Here is a 6183-nt window from a genome sequence, read left to right on the forward strand (position 1 = left end):
TTTTTTTTTTTTTTTTTTGGGGGGGGGGTTAACAAGCTTACTTTAATCAGTCAGACATATATCGTTTACCTTGTTCAGGGGAAAAAGGTCAGCACCCCGAACTTCAAAGTATACAGGCAGAATTATCAAGACAGAAACAGATCAAGTAGACAGATTTCCAAACTGTCCAACCATTACATCCATACCCAGTCAACATCTGGGTTTCCACATCTGGGTTTTTCAAAGCCGGGGGTGGGGCCCTGGACAACGGCTTCCCAGAATACAGATCAAATCACAGAACACTTCTCAAAGTGAGCCCCCCAATGCCCTTTTTTCTTGCAGATCTATGAAAACTGAGAGGTCACCATTTGAGGGACTTGGAGTCAATAGTGATTTAGAGTTTACATCAGTGGCTGTGACATGGTCAATTGATGACTATGGTCTGATCAATTTTTTTTTATCTTGCTAGAACCTCAGTTTCCTCATCTGTCAAATAGGGTTTTTAGTACCTGCAATATCTTTATGGACATAAGTTAATCTCAAATATTAATATCCAGAGATTGGCAGTAAGTTAGCTTGATGTACCATTTAGATCAAGTCAACTAATGGGAGCAGTGTCTTGTTTCTGATCCATGGTTACGATGATTTGAACTGTCTTGGCTAGAGAAAAGGGTATGAAGAGGTCCTGAGCTAGAAAGCCAAAGATACTGGAATCATCCAGAACTGATTACTTTGCTTAGTAAGACCTACCTATCCACTCAGTAGGCAGTCAGTCAAGATTCACTTTGCATTTGTTTTGAGCCAGGCACTCTGCCAAGTGAAGGGAACTTGGGTGAAGAATCAACCCAAGAAGACTGAAAAGCCAGACACCTTAGAGGAGATCTAGGAGAGAACATTGTCATCAAAACCTAGGCAGGATCAAGTGAGAGTTTTTGAAAGATACTAGAGCAATGTGCCTGTTTGTAGGCAGAAAGCAAGGAGCCAGTTGAGAAGGAAAGGTTGAAGATTAGAGAGAGCGGGGATAAAAGAGTGGACAAATCTGCTGCAGAAGAAAAAAAGTGTTGAGATTAAGGATGGATGCAGAGGGATTTCCCTCAGCAAGTAGGAAGGTCACCTCTACATGAGAGAGTGAGAGTGAAGAAGATGAGGGGAAGACATTGGATTTGAGAGAAGGGAAGAAGGGAGAGCTCTGTCCAAGGACCCGAATGTTTTCAGTCAAGTATGAAGTGAAGTCTTGAGCTTTGGGGATAGGGAGATTGAGGCCTGAAGAGGAAGTAAGATGTTTGGAAAAACCACTGTATTGAGTGGGACAGTACATCAACTGGGGAGACATAAAAGGATTGCCTTTTTGCAGTGAGGGACCAGTTGAGATTATGTAACATCAAGTTATGAGGGACCCAGTCAACTCAGTTTCGTGACTTACTCCAGCTTCGTTTGATAGCACAAGAAGAGGAGCAAAATTGGTGAGAGACAGCCAAGGCTATGGTTTGACAAGGCATTGAACTACAATAGGACAAGGAGGTAAGGCCTTCAAAACCAAAAGGATTAATAATAGAAGTACTCAGGGCGGCCAGGTGGCTCAGTGAGTAAGAGCACCTGCTCCAGTGTCGGGATGACCTGGGGATCAAATCTGGGCTCAGATACTTAGCACCACACCCAGAAATAACTGGCCGTGTAACCTTGAGCAAGTTACTTAACCCCGATTGCTTTAAAAAATAATAATAATAGAAGTACTTGGACTTCTGTTGTCCTGGAGGTGAGCTGATACTCTCTGCTCAGTTGTTGAAAACCTTGCAGAGCTCCTCTACAAAGGCCTCCTTATAGCCTACCGGAAGGTTTTTTTGCCTTGAAAGATCTGGTATTTCCCAAGGTGATAGTCTAGAGGTCATGAAGCTCATCATGGCCAAAAGGACTAGGACTTCCTGGGGCCCCTTCTTCCTCCAAATGAGTGGATCCAAGAACATATGAACTTAAGCCAGGAAACTAGGAGACTCAGCTGGCAAAGGACAGATGGGTATAAGCAATTAATCATGAAAGCAGGAGACTCCCGGGTCATAGAGTCAAGCACACCAAGAGTTCCAAAAAATGTTTCAAGTTTATCTAGTTTAATCTCCCTGATTTTTCAGATAAGGAAACTGATCGGGTAGGGGAAGGGGAATGGGAATGGGGAGAGGGACAGAAAAGAGGAGGAGGGTGGTGGAAGTTGCTTAAGATGACATGACAAATGCAAAGTTAGATTCAAAACAAGTTCCTCTTTCTTTGAGTTCTTTCAAGGCTCTTTCAGGTTTGCTATATATTTCACTGACCTAAGTGAATTCATTGGGAGGCAAGCATTCCACAGAGCAGAATATTCTCAGCTGCCAACTGTTTCTTTGGGGTTGGGGGTAGGGTGGGGAGGGGAAGGGGAGTTCAGGATAAGGGAACTTCTGGCAACATCTTTCTTGTTGACCTCTCTCTAAGAGTGACTATAAAGAAGCCCAGCAGGAAAATATTATAAAAGACTTTCTTAAAGCTTAAAAATGTTAAGTAGTTCAAAAGTAATGATGTTATTTTTAGTTCCTATGACATTTTCCACAGAATCTGTTGAAATTTTGAGACTGATTTTACTCTTTCAGATAATTCTTTTTCTTTTATAATCTCTAGATGGACAGAACACCTAGTCATCAGTCAGAGAGACCTGATTTCAAATCCCATCTCAATCACCTTAACTCTGTTTTCCTCAGTTTCCTAAAGTGCAAAATAGGAATAATAACAGCTCCTGTTTCCTAGAGTTATTGTGAGGATCAAATGAGATGATAATTGTAAAGCACTTAGCACAGTGACTGGCACAAAGTAAGCACTATATAATATTTATCATTGTTATTGTTTTTTATTATTATAAACTCCTAGAAGGAGGAGTATATAGTGATTGCTTTACTTTCTAAACCTGGAAGCCATGTTTGAGCTAACCAGCAGAAAAAATGCATAGAGAAATGATCCCCATCTCTTTGACTGGACATCAAGGGGCACAGGACGGGGAAACAGTGCAAGCACCCCAGCATCCCTAGGGTGGCTGCCAACACAGGTTCTTAGATCTGCTTTGTTAAAGGAAAGCAACTCAAAATGGGTTAACAAGCTTACTTTAATCAGTCAAATATGTATCATTTACCTAGTTCATGGGAAAAAGGTCAGCACCCCGAACTTCAGAATATACAGACAGAATTATCAAGACAGAAACAGATCAAGTAGATAGATTTCCAAACTGTCCAACCATTACATCCATACCAAATCAACATCTGGGTTTTTCAAAGCCAGAGGCCTCTCAACAATGACTTCCCAGAGTCTCATCTGATCAAATCACAGAACACTTCTCAAAGTGAGCCCCAAAACAAAGCCTCAAATCAGGGTTTATATAGCCTTCTCCTGGCTCACAGAATGTAACAACCTTCTGGACCCACTGGCCAATCAAAAAGTATCTACTGAAAAACAAGCCTCCCACCCAAGGCTCCAGGTGCACTTTAGCCTAGGATCAGGGAAGATCTTTAAATTTGCATTTCCATTACAGCTACTGAAAAAGAGGAAGGCATTAGCTGGGGCCTCCCCTGACCCCAAGGGTGAGGGGGGAAAAGAGGTTAGCCAGGTTTCTTGCTATTTTGGTCAAATGGGACTTTGACACTAACTCCTTCCTCTGTGGGTGCAATCAGAGAAATCGGACTATATGGTCAGCATCATGGTGGAGGAGGTATAGAAACATTCTGTGCACACTCTTGTATTGAGATCATTGAAGAAGACCCATGATATGTTTGTAATTGATCATGCAAAGCCACTAGAGTAGCATGAAGAGAGTCACAAGTTAAAGATATCTGCCAAACTTCATACAGAGTATGGTCCTGTGTTGCACATGGCCATTGTGAAAGACAATCTTAGAAAGAATCTTAGAGTGCAGTAGATGTAGGTGGGTAGAACCAGTACTCTGCCAATCAAGGACAAGAACTTGATTATTTACTGATTAGCCCACATCCATATCCACCAGGTTCTAGTGTGGGTTTGACCATAGATACTCAAAGACTTCCAAGTGAATCTGATGCACAGTCTTTAGATGTGGCCCTATCTCCTTCACAGTTCAGGAAGGAGGAAAATTCTGCTTTAGCTAGTATGGGTGATTGTAACAACAATGCAATATTTACAATGCCCATGGTGACTATAAATATGCTGGTGTAGTTGTAAATCCCAAAATGTAACAGGCTCTCCGCATGGGGGACAGAGCCAAATCACTTATTCAAATACCAGAAAGCCAAGTCCCCAAACCAGAAAGTCAAAGTCATTACAGTAGCCTCAAAGTTGGTACACATAGTTAATGCAGTGAACACCCATGTTTTCAAGCCTTTAAAACAAAACAGGCTCCCTCAGGCAAAGATCCTCCTCCCCTCACTCATGGCAGCTGCTGGCTCCCAGCAGTTCTTGTTCCTGGCAGTTCTCAGCAGAAGCTCTGGCTGACTCTCGGAACGTGCCAGTGCCACTGCTGCTGCTTGTGCCTCCACCTACAGTTTCCCCATTACCACGCTGGCTTCAGCCCTGCCCCACCCCCACTGGGGGAATCACAAGTTCCAGGTCTCAATATGTGACACAATTATAAACTTGAAACCAAGCACCAAGCACCAAGCGTCCGCTGGCTTTCTAATACAAGGGCCATGGAAGATCTTCAAATCCCATTACCATCACAGTGATATTTACCAACGAGCACCTGGGCTAGCTGTGGTTATGATGGAGGCTGGGAGCACCAAGATGCTGCAGTGATGGCCAGAAAGGCCCCTGCGATGTCTAAACCACGGTGGCATCCAACACGAAAACTACAAGAGTTATTAGTGGACATCTAGGCGGAGTCTGAAGTCTTGGTGTAGAACCTGGCAATTGGTGGTTTGTTACAGGCTCTGCTGATAGGACTATAAAGATCTGAGACCTGGCTAGTGGCAAATTAAAACTCATAGACTGGGCATATCAGTACTGTAAGAGGGATGGCAGTAAGTGCAAGAAGTCCATACTTCTCCTGTGGTGAAGATAAGCAGGTAAAGTACTGGGATCTTGAGTACAATAAGGTTTTCAGACATTATCACGAACACCTAAGTTCAGTCTACGGTTTGAATTTGCACCCAACAGTTGATGTGCTGGTGACTTGTAGGTATTCAACTGCATGGCTATGGGACATGAGGACACGAGCCAGTGTACTCACATTGGTGGGGCACACAAATGCAGTGGCTGCAGTAAAGTGTCAAGCTGCAGAACCACAGATCATTAGAGGGAGCCATGACACAACCATAAGACTATGGGACTTAGTGCCTAGAAAAACATGGGACAAAATTACTACTCAGAAAAAAACAACAACTCAGAGTGCAGTGGTTATGCATCTAAGACATTACACATTTGCATCTGGTTCTCCAGATAATATTAAACAGTGGAAATTCCCTGATGGAAACTTCCTTCAAAACCTCTCTGGTCATGATGCTATAATTAACTACATTAGTTGTGAATTCAGATGGGGCACTGGTATCTGGAGCAGACATTGGCACTATGCATCTTTGGGACTGGAGAACTGCATACAATTTCCAATGAGTGCATGTAGCTGTGCAGCCTAGATCTTTGGAAATTGAATCAGGAATATTTGCATGTGCTTTTGACCAGTCTGGAAGTTGATTACTCCCTGCAGAAGCTGATAAAACCATTAAAGTATATAGAGAAGATGATTCAACTCAGCTCAGTGATGAAGGAATTCATCCAGTCAGCTGGAAGCTTGAAATGATCAAGAGAAGAAGATTTTAAGGTGGTGAAGTCTCCATAACTGGACCACTGTTTTATTTTGGCTTTTATGAGTTCATTCAATTACATTATGCTCTGTATAGGACTATGAAGCAGAAACTCAGCAGAAGTCATTGCTGCAATGTCATGTTTCACAACAAACCCCCTTCTTCTTAAAAAAACAAAATCATTGTCATTATTTGCTTATTCTGTATCACCAGGCTCATGATCTTCTAGTTAGGGAGTGTTTTGATGGTATGGCAGGCTTCACCCAGGTTACTATAGAATAAATTAACTAGTTAGATTCCCCATTTCCCTGTGCCTGAGGTAGGGAGGGGATAGAAGGAGGAAAGGGTCATGTTGTTTTCTATTGCTTCACACGCACAAAAATGCGACCCAATACACCATTCCTCCAAAGCTTACAAGACAACC

At 42.6% G+C, this 6183-nt stretch overlaps 1 pseudogene; it reads left to right on the forward strand.

Moving 5' to 3' along the window:
• The first annotated feature begins 3688 nt into the window (after positions 1 to 3688).
• On the forward strand, positions 3689 to 5918 carry LOC138143384 (pleiotropic regulator 1-like; annotated as a pseudogene).
• The last annotated feature ends 265 nt before the right edge of the window (positions 5919 to 6183 follow it).

Source organism: Petaurus breviceps, unplaced genomic scaffold (assembly GCF_028583685.1).
Source record: "Petaurus breviceps papuanus isolate PSGF00001 unplaced genomic scaffold, PetGlider_PUasm1.0 90639, whole genome shotgun sequence".
Classification (NCBI taxonomy): Eukaryota; Metazoa; Chordata; class Mammalia; order Diprotodontia; family Petauridae; genus Petaurus; species Petaurus breviceps.